The sequence below is a fragment of the Mustela lutreola genome, chromosome 5 (assembly GCF_030435805.1).
Source record: "Mustela lutreola isolate mMusLut2 chromosome 5, mMusLut2.pri, whole genome shotgun sequence".
NCBI lineage: Eukaryota > Metazoa > Chordata > Mammalia > Carnivora > Mustelidae > Mustela > Mustela lutreola.
In genome coordinates this window covers 88,257,190-88,271,746 of record NC_081294.1, presented here as the reverse complement: position 1 = coordinate 88,271,746, position 14,557 = coordinate 88,257,190, and the positions used below count along the sequence as shown (strand labels likewise).

Here is a 14,557-nt window from a genome sequence, read left to right as displayed (position 1 = left end):
CGAAACTATAGACTAGTTCTAAGTGTTAGTAGAATAATAAATCTGCTAAATTTATGTGTAAGTTTTGCCTTTTTAGAGGGTTTGAATTATTCACAAAGATGAGTCACACAGTAACTTCCTCTTTCTTGTTTACATTGAGAGGAAATTTAATTATTTGTGTGTTATGTTTCATTTATGAAATATGTTGTTTAAAAACTGACCATTGTGATGGTTAATTTTATGTCAACTTGACCAGACCAGAGGATGCCCATTATTCTATGTGTGTCTGTGAGGTTGTTTTCCAAAAATATTAGCCTTTGAGTCAGTGAACTGAATAAAACAAACGGCCCTCCCCAATGCACATGGGTTTCACCAGATCACTGGAGGGGCTGAAGAGAACAAAAGAGTAAAGGAAGGGTGGGTTCCTGTTGTCTCTGCCTCAGTGTTTGAACTGAATAAATATCTCCTACCCTTGGCACTTCTGGTCTCAGTTTTCAGATCTAGGCAAGAATCTACACCATCAGCTGTCCGACTCTCACCACCTGCCTTCCTGGGTCTCCAGCTTGCAGAAGGCAGATCATGTGACTTCCCAGTCTTCATAATCAGGTGAGCTGATTTCTTACAATAAATCTGTTTACATATGTGTGTGCTTATGTATACACATATATTTTGTTTCTCTGTATAATCTTGACTAGTACAACCATTAAACAAAATACAAATAGTCATGAATGTTCTTCTCTATGAGGTGATCCCCGCAGGCATTAAAGAATTGATCACTGCTCTCCAAAGAAATAACACTCACTCTACATCACAACGTAATGTTTTGGTGCTCCAGGGATTTCTTTAAAGTAATTATCCATATGAGATAGAAAATGAAATATCGCGGTCCATTAAACTATGTAACATGTCTCAGGGGCATGTGTCCTGTAATAGTGTAAACTCTCCATATTTTTATTAACAGAGGAACTGGCCGTGGCTCCATCCTGTGGAGTGATCCACTACTAATGTGTAGGTTATGTCCCCGATCACAGTGCCTTTGCTGGCATCAAGAAGCGAGAGTGGGGGCGCCTGGGTGGCTCAGTGGGTTGGGCCGCTGCCTTCGGCTCGGGTCATGATCTCAGGGTCCTGGGATCGAGTCCCGCATCGGGCTCTCTGCTCAGCAGGGAGCCTGCTTCCTCCTCTCTCTCTCTCTCTGCCTGCCTCTCTGCCTACTTGTGATCTCTCTCTGTCAAATAAATAAAATCTTTAAAAAAAAAAAAAGAAGAAGAAGAAGAAGTGAGAGTGGGAAGTATGGGAAGGGACAAAAAGGTAAACTTCAGCGTAAACTCTCTTCCTCTTTTGAGTATTGAAATATGTAAATACATTACTGTTACATTTTTAAAAATTTGTCTATTAGAGTTGCTCTTTTTGGCTAATTGACATCTTAAGACATTTTGCTGCCTTCGGAAAGTGTCAGCTGCTATTATAAAGTGAGTGAGGCACGTTCAGTGGTCATGCTTGAACAGAGTGAGGAAATCAGCTAAGTGGAAATCTTGGGGAAAGCATTCTAGCAAGAGGAAACAACTAGAGGACTCCCTTATTCAATGGAATTACCTGAGAGATGAGATTATGGTAAAATCCTTCCAACCTCTTAAATATATCTATTAGGACCCCACGCCATAAAAACTGCCTCCAGATATCTAGTAGTTATAGGATGCTTTCATAACTTTGCAAATGAATTGAAGGGTATGAATTTTGCTTTATATTCTTAAGTCCTGGCATTGCTTGACGTCTTCTTCCAAATTTCCAATCGAGTGACACTAATTACCATTTAACATGTACCCAAAAGAATATTGTATGATTGTGGACCACTGACATGTGGTACCTTTAAAAATTCAAGGTTACACAAAGGAAAAAGAAATATAAAAGCAAAAGCATAAAATTTTTCCCGACTGTGTTTACTTTAACTCCTTTTTCATTTTTATATTAATCTCTTAAAGATCAACAAATGTTAATTATTTTTCTTATTAAAAACAGAACTCTTCCATAAATTAAACTGAAAACAGAAACTTCTTTCTTTGGCTATGTATCTATTTTTGTTTCTTCTATTGAGTTTTCTACTTGTCATTGTTCTCTAATCTTTAGCCATTTAATCTCCTTTTGAAGCAGATACATCTTATTTTTCTACCCAAATATGTACAATAGAGCATATTTGAACAACATGAATAGTAGCTTATTGGAGTTAGCTTTGTCACATTTCATTATCAGAAACTGTTGGCTGTAAAAATACAACTTAATTTCTACTTACATCTGTAACAGTGAGAGTGAACAAGATATGCTGACCTAAAAATATCAAAGGAAAGCATAAATGTATAAACTAAGTGGATACATTCTATTCTTTGTGTTGGTAAAGAACGGATTGAGAGTGGAGGAAACTTATTTTTCTGAGATAATTACTACTAGCCTCCTCTGCTTAGTTTTTAAAGGCTCACTCCTAAACCTGCATCTCCCCTGTTCGTTCATACTTTCTCTCATTTGCTCTAGGACATACTTAGATTTCCCATTTCCTGAGAGTGGACATGACATGACTATGTATGTGGATAATGAGGAAGAAAATGGAAACACTTACGTATGTGTCCTCTATACTGCTTTTTGTGGGTGAAGACCTGGTGGCGGAGAAAGAAGGAAGAAGGCAAGAGATTTCCCAGGGACGTGTGATCACCAGAGAGTGTCAACTATCTCTTGACCCCACAGTCATTCTTCCACATTTTCCTCTATACTCCTGGAGATAGGAAGCTGTACACATATTTTGCAAACTTCCAGACCTGCTTGTCAATTGGCTTTTTGTTAGATGGGAAGGTGGGATAAAGTGAGAAGCTTTTGGTTCCACCCTCTGGTGGGACTCCTGCAGTAAGTGGTTGAGGAGCATCCATTCCTGGGTTCCTACTCACACAGTATGATTTCCCAGGCAGCGGCCTCAGGTGCAAGGTAACTGTGGCCTCTAGGCTGCCCCATTTCACTTTGGTTCTCCCTACAGTAGGGGAGGGAACTGATTCCTGCAGTTACTGAGTAAAACTATCTGTGTAAAATTATCTCTTTGCAACAACCGCCTTATTAAATATCCCGCAACACTTTTGTAACCGATCCCCTTATTAAGTTTCCTCTGTTTGAAATGTCTATTTATACTCGCATATATATTTTCTACAAAATACTAAGAAAAAGTGTGCATGTATGTTTATGTTAACAGCTTTCCACATCTCTTTCTTGAGGCTTTCTCTCACTTTTAATATTTTCCAAGCATCAAAACTCCCTCTGACATCTGGTTGCCCCAGAATTTATCACGATGCTTCTTGTTTTCTCATGATGCCCTATAGGGTCCCCAGAGCGATTAGGCCCAGATTGTCTCTCATATCAAGACAGGTGTATAATATTTCCAGGAACTTCGACAGCCATGAAAACTTGTGTCATTCCTCAATCTTAGCTCAACATGACTTTCGTCCAGATGACACACTTCACCCCCTTGAGCAGAGGTAGACTTCCTCATCTCTGTTCACATAGCTATGAACGTGCACTTCTACTACAGATAGCACTTATCGTGGTATACTAAAGCTGTTGGTTAATTTTTGTGGCTTTCACAATAGTCTCTGAGTTCTTTGAGATCATCTTTCTGTCACTACAGTCTGGAATGGTCCCTGGCATAGGAAAGCTCTTCTTTTTTTTTTTTTTTTTTTTTTTTTAAATAAAGGAATGCATGTTATACCTAGAATCATGCTGGGTTTCAAGGGTTTGCAGGCATAATAATGCAAATTAACAAGTGAGTGGCAATATTAGTCCACGATTTGAAAGTGAAAAAAGTGGTTAAAAGGTTAAGCAGAACATAAACTCCTCTGAGGCAGAGAATTGCCTTTCACATATCTGTACCCTCAGTTTAATATTGTGCTGAGCTAGTGCATGCATTTATGCCTGTAGGGCCATGAGAGACACTGTGAATTAAGTAGACATAGTGATGAAAGTCAGAGATTAGAAAGGATAATAAAGGACCAGGAGGGGAGAGCATAGAAGCAAAATGAAGACAATTTGGCATTATTTTCTCAAGTTATCTTTTTACCCAAAGCTGTCTAAACTTACATGGTATCCTTCCCCCAGACCTAGCCGGTAACCCACAACCTCTGCACTCAGCTACCATTTGTCTTAGAAGAAAGCAGTTCATTAGTCAGTCAAATGTGTAGTGATTCTTTTCCAAATTCCTGTCACTTATGTGAAACATCAACTCATGAAAGTATTAAGAAGCGGTAATCGTTGAAGATCACATCACATACTGACCTTATACATTTTTTTGTATATCTTTATACATCTAAGCAAAGTAATTCTAGAAACTGTGGATAAAGGGAAAACTTAGTACTAGTGGGAGTTTTAAACTCTGTGACAGACAGTAGGGATGTAAGAGTAGGACTTTTGACTCCCTTAAATCACCTCGACCTGGGCAAAAACAGCTCTCTACCATCCTTACTCCTAGGCAAGTACACACACTCAACTCACAGCTTAAAGTGAGGAAAGTAACCCCAGACCATACTGACAACCTTGGTAATTGAAAAGAGGTAACTGATATCAACATGCCATGGCCAGAAGGGAGTGCATATAATTTTTATGGACTTTTTTCCCCCCAAGATATTACTTCTGAACCTATCATGAGAATTTCTCAAGGCACTCTATAATGCTCTATGGAGGGCGGCTTGCAAAATGTGGCAGCCAAGGACAGGAAGCAAGGTGTACAAAAAGCCAACTTTAGGGCAGAAATACAGACTTGACCGTGCTATTTTAATACCCTTTGTTTTAGAGTTCATCAAAAAATAAGTCTGCAAGTTTCAGAAGATGAGACCTCACTGTGACAACAGAATCATACCACACATGTGAGTCAATGACTTAATGGGAGAATCAATGGAAAGCTGAGAAACAACGAAGTGTTTGGTTTTGAGTCTAAATACAGGTATAGATACATATTTTTTTCATCAACACATGTTGAAATTAGGGAGTTAGTTCTTCTTAGTGCATTGGGACCCTCCGGACTATTGGGGTGGGGTGGGACACATACTTCATCTACCTCCAGTCCCACCTCCTTCAACCTTGCTCTTGGCTTGGCCTTCTTGAGTTTTCCTGGAAAGGAATTTGGACCAAAGCTGCTTTGCTATTCACATGAGAGGTAGCTATTTTGAATTACAAAAATGATGATGAAATGGTGTAGGCAACTCTGGTTTCTTTCGTTTGAAAAATATATAAATTCAGTTGTAACCATGCCAATCAGAATTTCTGACTTGTAGTTAAAAGTTCATGATCCTTGAAAATCACAAATGGAATTATTATAGAATCAATCAAGCTGATTTCATTGAGAAAAATATTTTAATGCACAAAGTCTTCGGAGAAAAAAATGTGAAAGTAGTCTTTAAGAGTCCAGCAAGGATAGGTAGGTAAGGTAACTGAGATGAGTTATTCAGCAGATGAATGCTTTACACACATCTCAGGGCATTAAATAACCTTAATGCTGGAGGTATTTTCACTTATATTTTTAAAAGATTTTATTTATTTGAGAGAGAGAGAGCGAGCACAAGTGAGGGAGGGACAAAGGGAGAAGGAGAAACAGGCTTTCCACTGAGCAGGAGCCCAATGTGGGGCTCCATCCCAGGACCCTGGGATCCTGACCTAATCTGAAGGCAAACACTTAACTGACTAAGCTATCCAGGCACCCACATTCAGTATTCACAGTAAGCTTTCAGAGTTATTATTACCACTTCTTATTACCACTTCTCAGCTGTGGATTTTCTGGCTCGGAGAGGATAACTTTTGCTGTAGTCCTCTTGGTTCCTGGCCATGGAATGCTTTCTAAGCACCCAGCACTATAATAATGCTTTGTGTGAATTATTTTCCCTAGAACTGTGATATAGCTACAGGTTTGCGGTAAGTTTTAACATTTATTTCCTCCACTTTGTGACACTGCAAAGAAATATTTAATGCCAGACCTGTGTAAAGAATGCTAATCTCTGTAGAATTTTCCCAACCAACATTTTCATGTTTCCTTCTAATTACTTTAAATAGTAATTACAAACCCTTCAAAGCAATTTGAGATTTTGCCCTTTCTTTTAAACAAACAAGCCAACACAAATGATAATGTTCTATAATAATGGGCCTCTTTTGCAGATAGGCAGTCATTAATTCTTGTTTTCTTTCTAGGTAAATTCTGCTTATGTAATTAGTACATTGGTAAACTAGTGTGTAAGTTGGCTGCCCTGACTGCCTGAAGATGTCAAGTTCAAGATCTTTTATTAGATTTAATATCACCACATTTCTTTTTCCCCTCAGAACATTTATTTATATTTCTATTTTTGCATTTGTTTGTGTGATTTTTTATTTTGGGCTTTCATCTAGACTACAGGCATTGCATGTTTTTATCCAGTCTTGAGTCCTCTGTCCCTACTATTACAATGCCTAATAACTAATAGGCTCTCACTAAATATTTGTTGGATGAATGGAAGGCTGAGTGAATAAATGGATGGGTAGATGGGTAAAGGAAGGAAGTGGAAAAATGGACAGGTCATTTTGGATTTCTGGTATTCATAAATGACCTGGGATTTAACCTGGCCTTTGAAAAGGGGGTGAGAGGGGCGCCTGGGTGGCTCAGTGGGTTAAGCCACTGCCTTCGGCTCAGGTCATGATCTCAGAGTCCTGGGATCGAGTCCCGCATCGGGCTGTCTGCTCAGCAGAGAGCCTGCTTCCCTCTCTCTCTCTGCCTGCCTCTCCATCTACTTGTGATTTCTCTCTGTCAAATAAATAAATAAAATCTTTAAAAAAAAAAAAAAAAAGAAAAGAAAAGGGGGTGAGAGTAAGATCTCTTATTTTTTTCCCAGTAAGTGCAATGGGAGAGATTCTTCCACAATGAAGCCTCAAAGTTTTCTTGTTCAACACAGGTGGGTGAAGAAGGTATTGTTATATTAAGTAACACAGCTAATTAAAAGAGGAAATGAAAATTGTTCTTAGATGAAGAGAGTTCCTCTTCCCCTCTGGTTTCCTTTAGTACTATACTATCCTTGAATTAGAAACAGTTTCATTGGTAAAATAAAGATCTGCATGAGGCATTAGAAGTGACAGAAACAACCACTGCATCATGATGTAGAGTTAAGGGAGACATTTTGTTGGATTACTGATTGGGAAGCACAGTGTCCTAAAAGGTAGGACAATTCGGGCAGCTGTTCTACTTACCCCACATTCAAGACTCAGCACCCAGCTGCCCTTTAGCAGGTCTAATTCACAACTACATGTCCCTGCCTAGCCTCTACAGAAGTGTGCGATTTCAACTTTCACCAGAACTTTTTCTCTTGAGGCCTCCACGAGGCCCCTATAACTCCATGGAGGCTTCCCTTTCTTGTGCAGCTCCTCAGTCCCCCTTGGTTAAATTTTCCCTCTCTTCTTTTCCAGTCCTCTCCCAGATTCTTGCTCGAAGTCTTCCTTAGTTGATCTAGCAAATTAAAAAGTAACCATTGCTTTGCTTTTGCTTGTTCATCTCTTGCTTTTAAAATGGGATTCTCCCTTAAAATGGAATGTCAGGTTTTTCCCTTGCTGGTAAGGCACAATGTTCTCCTTGAAGTCTCTTGGAACAAACAGACTGAAAATAGCTTGCAGGCCCTGGCCATACCGGCCCAGAGAGGATATTTACTTTGTCATTAGCTGTTCCTTGGAACTCACTCTCCAGCCATTCTGCTGCAATGCAGTTGCCACAGACATTTCCCCACTTCCTCCCCCTGCCCCTCTGCCCTGCCCCCCAGTGCTCCTCTTCCACGGCTCATGTTTTTCTCTTACTAGATAATTGACCTAAAAGTGTATATAGTCTAGACGAATTCTCCCAGATGAGACAAGGTAACAAAAGAGGACGTTTTAGGAAAGAATGGCTAAGAGAACCTGTGGTGCATCCCTCCACTTCTGACTGATTGCCCTCCTTGCAGAGTTCCAGCCGCACAAGAGCCACATGCACTACAAAATCTGTATACTCTGCTCTTTTAGGCCTGCCTATGCTTCATGTTGAATAAATCAGCACCACTTCTAGACACAGAGAAGAGAATGCTCAGCTAAAACAGAACAGAGAAAAGGCAAGGTCTTAAAGAAGACTCAAGAGGTAGCTATGCGAAAGACTTGGGAAAAAAAGACAAATACAAAGTTCATATTTCCAGTTGATAAGAAAGGCAGCAAGGTATGTTGAAAAGCCCAGAGTTCTGGTCTCTGTTAGTCGTTAATTCCCTGGGGGAATTAATTCACTTGTGGAAGTGACAGAAACTTCCTGGGTCTCACTGTTCTTTTCAAAATGAGGAAGTCAGTTTAGATGACTTCCAAGTTATTCCCTAGATTTGAAATTCCATAATAGTAAGACAGAAGATATTATAATCTACCCAAAATGCTATAATAAAAAAAAATGAGGCAGTGTCTGGCGGCCAAATGATGGAGTTCAAATACTGCCTGCATGTTTTTTTAATATGTAGCACTGTGGCCAAATTTTAACTTCCCTAAATCTCAATCTTCTCCTATAAAATGGGGATAATAACACACTATCCTTGTAATAGGGCTGTGGGTGAACAAAGAAAGATAATTCACACAAAGCATTATTATGGTGCTTGGTGCTTAGAAGGCACTCCATTGCCAGGAACCTAAAAAGGACTACAGTCTCCTCACACACACCTTAGAAGAAAAAGAGAAAGTACATTTGTATGTATTTGCTTCATGGGTTTCAGATCTCCTCATTTGATTATTTAAAAATCATACGTTACTTTGTAAAAACCCAGTTAATGATATCCCTCCTCCCAAATTATCACAATTAATATGTCCGTCTAGTATAGTGGAGCTGGGGCTATGGCTCTGAGGCAACAGCTAAACTCTGTCCTTCGCTGATTAACCCCTGATAGCTTCTGGGCTTCTAGGGAGCCTGCCTCGGACCCAATGTCTCTGTCACAAAAAAGAGTGTGGAATACGTGTGGCCATGGATGATCCAACTTCGGTAATTTGCAGTCTTAACTATTCTCTAAGACTGATCTGTCCTTAAAAAGGGAAAGCACTCCAGGACCACAGAGCTTTGGTTTCCATGGCAACAGCATAGGTCAATAGCTGCAGTCACACCTTCGTCAGCCTTGATTGTGCCTGGCAATTTACCATCTTCTGGGCTTCCTTTTGTTTGAGTCTCTGTCGTTTGCTTAATTCCCTTCTCTATTGGGAGAATCACAAAATGCAAAGCTACAGGAGCTGAATTTAAATTAAAAGCTATGGGAGCCTTAATAAAGCACTGGAGAGTGCTGCTAATTCTGTAACTCACAGACATGTGCTTCTTGAAATCAGTTCCTCCTATATCCTGAATCTCAGCATCATGCTTCCCATATTCTGGGCAGCTGGGAGATTCTTGCACTACACTATGGTTTGGGGAAAAATCAGTGTCATCTCTGCCTTCCAAGATGGTATTCTGATATTGTGGGTATCTGCTTTGTTAAGATAAGGTCCAAACTCCTCTTATTGTCATACAAAGCCCTGTGTCATCTGTTTGCTCATAGGTACTAATTTCCTCTTGCCCCTCCCCATTTACACTTAGACTTAAACAGCATTTCTCTTCTTTCGGGTTCTTGAACATACCCTATTCTCTGGGTCCTCACACATGCCGTCCCTTCTTTGCAACATTATTCCCTCAGCCTCTTTGCCTGGTTCTCTCTCTCTCTCTCTCTTTTTAAGATTTATTTATTTATTTGAGAGAGAGAGAAAGAAGAGAAAGAGCAGGGGTAGTGTTAGAGGGAGAGGGGAGAGAGAATCCCAAGCAGAATCCATGCTGAACGCAGAACCTGGTGCAGGGCTCAATCCCATGACCTGAGATCAGGGTCCTGAGATCACGACCTGAGCTCAAACCAAGAGTCAGACAATTAACCAACTGTGCCACCCAGGCACCTCTGCCTGGCTGTCTCCTGACTGTCTATTAGGTCTTAATTTAGGTGTTACCTTCTGCACGGAACCTTCCTTAACCCCAAGCCTAGGTAGTCTTTCATTATTCTTGACGGGTTTCCCTCTCGTAACATTCTCACCACACATACTGTGCAAGCCCACTGAATGCACAGTCTGCCTCTACCTCTTCCTTCCACCAATACCACTGCTGAATTTCTAGGTTCAGTATTTGATACATCCTAGACACTTACTAAGTATTTGTTACTTATACTAAATATTTACAAATACTTACAAATACTAAGTTACAAATACTAAGTATTTGTTACGTGTCTGAAATCACTTTATTCTACTAAGATCATTAAAGTCACTTGTTATCAATTTCATGATCTTGATGTTCTGTAACTTCCTTTCTATACAATTGTAAGCATCTAACGGAAGGTGCTTTTATTCAAGATATACTGGCAATCTTCCTATCTTTCATATGAACATCAGTAGATAGTCATTCACTTAAAATGGAAAAATTCCAAAATTCCTGGTCTGTGAGGCATTTTTTAAATCTAGTCCATTAAACACTGATTTTTAGGTCCAGCTCAATGTAGTTATCCTTAGAAGACCTAAAAATAAATAACAAGACAAAAATGCGGAAGTAAATTAAATAAGTAGCACCACTGAGCCATGAAACCTGGAGTAATCAGACCAGTCCATTAGCATAAGGCCTAGTAGGTCTGGACCCCTTCTTGCTGCTACACAGACATTGTTATGTTTCAGAGATGATCACTTAGAAGTCAGGAAAAGAGAAGGAAAGACACATGGTTTTCCAAATGTTACACCACTCAGACTTCAATAATGGGACTGTCTGAGCCATGCATTGAAGAAACAGCTATTTCAGTACATGGTACACTGATACTATGATAGTTTGAGGTTAGTGTTTTTGACATTGGGACATTTTGAACTACCAGCTTTTGAAATTATTAGCAAGCAATGGTGCAATGGACATCCTCCCTGCACATCTGTACCTTCTTTTATCCCATCATTAACGATGTCTCTATTTCTGAGTGAAGTCCAAACTCTGACCTTATCCATCAGTTTTGCCCATTCCAAATTTCAGATGTCTAAACGACATGACACAGACAAGTATTAAATGGTGAGCTATGTGGGTGAAATGCTTCCAAAAGACATCAGGGCAGGAGAGTTCATATATAAAACATCTACATCACCTAGAGAAAGAGTGTTAGGAAAAGGAGCTGGGAGCCAAGGAAAGAAACATGGAGAACAAGAATGAGTATACAAGAGAAAAGGAACCTGTAAAGAAGCATTAGAAAATAAGAGTGAGCAAGAACACCATGCTGCAAAAGGGACCACACAGGGGGAGCACTGAAAAGTGGATATTGGACTTAGCATCCTCTGAATTTTACAAACCACCTACTTACTGTGGCTTAGAATAGTGATTAAAAATGTGGAAATAGGCATAATCTCCCCTCATTTCTTTTCCTTCTGCTGCATGAGGCCCAATGTTCTGATCTCCCCCGGGGCCAAAGCACCTGGTCTACTCTGTTCTCATTCTACCTGATGAGGCACCACCTCGCTCCACTGATTTGGGATCACAGAGACAAACCTTGCCTGTATTAAATGCCAAAGAAGTCTTATGACATTTAATTTGATATAACCTTGCGTGTTGGTAATGCTCAAAATACTATATGTAATTCTTTCCATTATGTCATTTTTCAAAGTACTTCAGTAATTCCACTACAAGTGTTAAAAAAAAAACCCACCTTATGAATTTGATTAGCAAACATAATTAAGCATATCTTATAAGCAAAGTACTGGTGATCAAGCAGGAAGTAAGACAAGAATGTTTCTTTCATGGAGTTCCATTCTAGGTATAGAGAAGAGATTAAAATCACGCACTAACATTTACCAGGTAGTGGTAAGTGCTATGACGGAAACTAAGCAGGGTTAAAAAGAGTCAGAGTAAAAGTGCAGGTTGTTTCAGACGGGTTTGTCCGCTCTGCATCGCCACTTCATCAGGGAACTAAATGAGATGAGAAGTTCACAAAGTCAGTATCTGGGGAAGGGGAACCAAGGATGAGAGAATGTAATGTCCCCAAACTGAGCGGATTTGAGGACTGGCAAAGAGGCTAATGTTTGCATAAATAACTTCTATGACGAGGTTATGTGTGATTGCTGACCTTGTTACTAGTAGCCAATCATCCGCATAAGACCAGGATATAGGGGCAGACCACTTCTACTTTTTATATCATTATCATTCAGAGTAATCAAAAACCCCTAGAGCTTCAAGTACCACCTCTGTTCAGATATATCCCAAATGCCTATTTCATCCGTGATCTCTCTTCTCAGCTGTAATCCTTACTTTCTAACAATCTGCTGAACCCTCTAACCTGAATATTCTGCTCTCATTTCATTCTCAGCCTACCAAAAAGGCCCAATATACACATATGGGACTTTCTAATGGAGAGAAAGGGGGTAGGGATAGAAAAACAACTGAAATCACTGACAAATTTATAAATTTGATGGAAACTATAAAATCACAAATCTAAGAAAGCTTTGAAAAATGCCAAACATAAAAATATGGAAAAAGACCATACCAAAGTACATTGTTATAAATTTCTGAGAAATGCTGATGAAGAGAAAAAAATCTTGGAATCTGTCAGAGGACAAAAAATATATACAGAAAATCAGTGATAAGAATAACACTGGGGGGGCGCCTGGGTGGCTCAGTGGGTTAAAGCCTCTGCCTTTGGCTCAGGTCATGGTCTTAGGGTCCTGGGATTGAGCCCCGCATCAGGCTTTCTGCTCAGAGTGGAGCCTGCTTCCTCCTCTCTCTGCCTGCTTCTCTGCCTACTTGTGATCTCTGTCTGTAAAATGAATAAATAAAATCTTAAAAAAAAGAAAAAAGAATAACACTGGGGGCACCTGGGTGGCTCAGTGGGTTAAAGCCTCTGCCTTCAGCTCAGGTTGTGATCCCAAGATCCTGGGATCAAGCCCCGAATTGGGCTCTCTGCTCAGTGGGAAGTCTGCTTCTCTTCCTCTCTCTCTCTCTGCCTGCCTACTTGTGATCTCTGTCTGTCAAATAAATAAATAAAATCTTAAAAAAAAAGAATAATTGAACTTATTATTAGACAAAAATACAGTCTAGAAGACAGTGGAACAGTATGTTTACTACTGATCTAGAATTCTATACCCAGTAAAAACACATTCCAAAAATGAAATGGAATCAAAATTTTTTCAGATATGTAAATGGTGAAAGAACTCAGCTATAGCAGCCTTTCACTGTAGGAATTGTTTAAAATCCTTCCAGCGGAAGGAATATGATATCATGTGGAAAGATTGATCTAGAAGAATGAACATTAGCAATGGTAACTACAATGATAAGTAAGTGGGTAAACAGAAAAGACTCTTACCATTTAAACTTCTTTAAAAGATAACTGACTATTTAAACAAAAATAAGACCAAAGTATTGTGAATTCATAACATATGCAAAGGTAAAATGTATGAGAAATATAGCACAAAGGCTTAGAGGAGAACAATGGGAGATGACTTTTGTAAGGTTCTTATACTATACATGAAGTGATACATAATCTGAATGTGAACTAGCACAGTTAAAGATGTATAATATAAATTCAAATGCAACCACTAAAACCCCCATAGGGTTAGAGCTAATAAGCCAACAAGGGAATAAAATTAAATTATTTTTAAAACCCCATTATTCCAATAGAAGGAAGAATGAGAAGAAAAGGGAAAACAAGGAACATATGGGACAAATAGAAAGTAAATGTTAAGATGTCATATTTAAAGCCATATTAGGGAAGGAGTTAAGATGGCAGAGGAGTAGCAGGCTTAGACAACGTCAGGTAGCAGGAGATCAACTAAGTAGTTTATCAAACCATTCCTAATACCTACAAATCCAACAGGAGATCAAAGAGAAGAAATGCAGCAATTCTAGAAACAGAAAATCGACCACTTTCTGAAAGGTAGGACCAGGGGAGAAGTGAATCCAAAGCGACCAGGAAGATAGACCACAGGGGGAGGGGCCGGCTCCCAGCAAGAAGTAGAGCAACAGAGCACAAAATCAGAACTTTTAAAAGTCTGCTGCACTGTGGGACATAACTCCAGAGGCTAGCTGGAGTGAAGCCCCTGTGGGGACAGAGTGGTGTCAGGTCCCGCAGGGTCACAGAAGGATCAGGGATATCTGAGTGTCACAGAGCTCACAGGTATTAGAGCAGGGAAACTGGCTACAGAGATGGAGCCGAGGGTTTATCTTAAACTTGGGGTTATCTTAAACTGTGATCTATGACACATTCAGGCCACTGTTCTTTGAACAGGGACCCCACAATATCCAGGGAGACCCCCCCTGGAAGAGTGCAGGGATCTGCAGGGTTTGGAGACTCCAGGCAAGGCTGTGTGCCAGAGACAGAGACGCTTGGTCAGAGGTTGGGCGAACTTGGAGCGCGGCTGGAGGCCAGTGATAGAGCGCTTTTTTCCGAGGGCACAGTGAGGAGTGAGGCCCCGAGCTCTCAGCTCCTCCGGGCCAGAGACTGGGAGCCCGCCATTTTCATTCCCATGCTACATAACTTGACAGAAAGCATTCAGGGAACAAAAGCTCCCAAAAGCGAACAGATTA

General features: G+C 40.0%; 1 long non-coding RNA gene across 2 annotated transcripts in view; it reads left to right on the top strand.

Annotated features, from left to right (window-relative positions):
* Positions 1-407: 407 nt before the first annotated feature.
* Positions 408-14,557, top strand: part of LOC131832258 (uncharacterized) — a 46,519-nt gene continuing 32,369 nt past the window's right edge. The window contains exons 1-3 of one of the 2 annotated variants that reach the window (XR_009353966.1): positions 408-585; positions 4,796-4,945; positions 6,858-7,427. This is a non-coding gene — a long non-coding RNA (uncharacterized LOC131832258). Of the gene's footprint in view, positions 586-4,795; positions 4,946-6,857; positions 7,428-14,557 lie in introns of those variants that run through there. The other variant, XR_009353967.1, reaches the window with a different exon arrangement.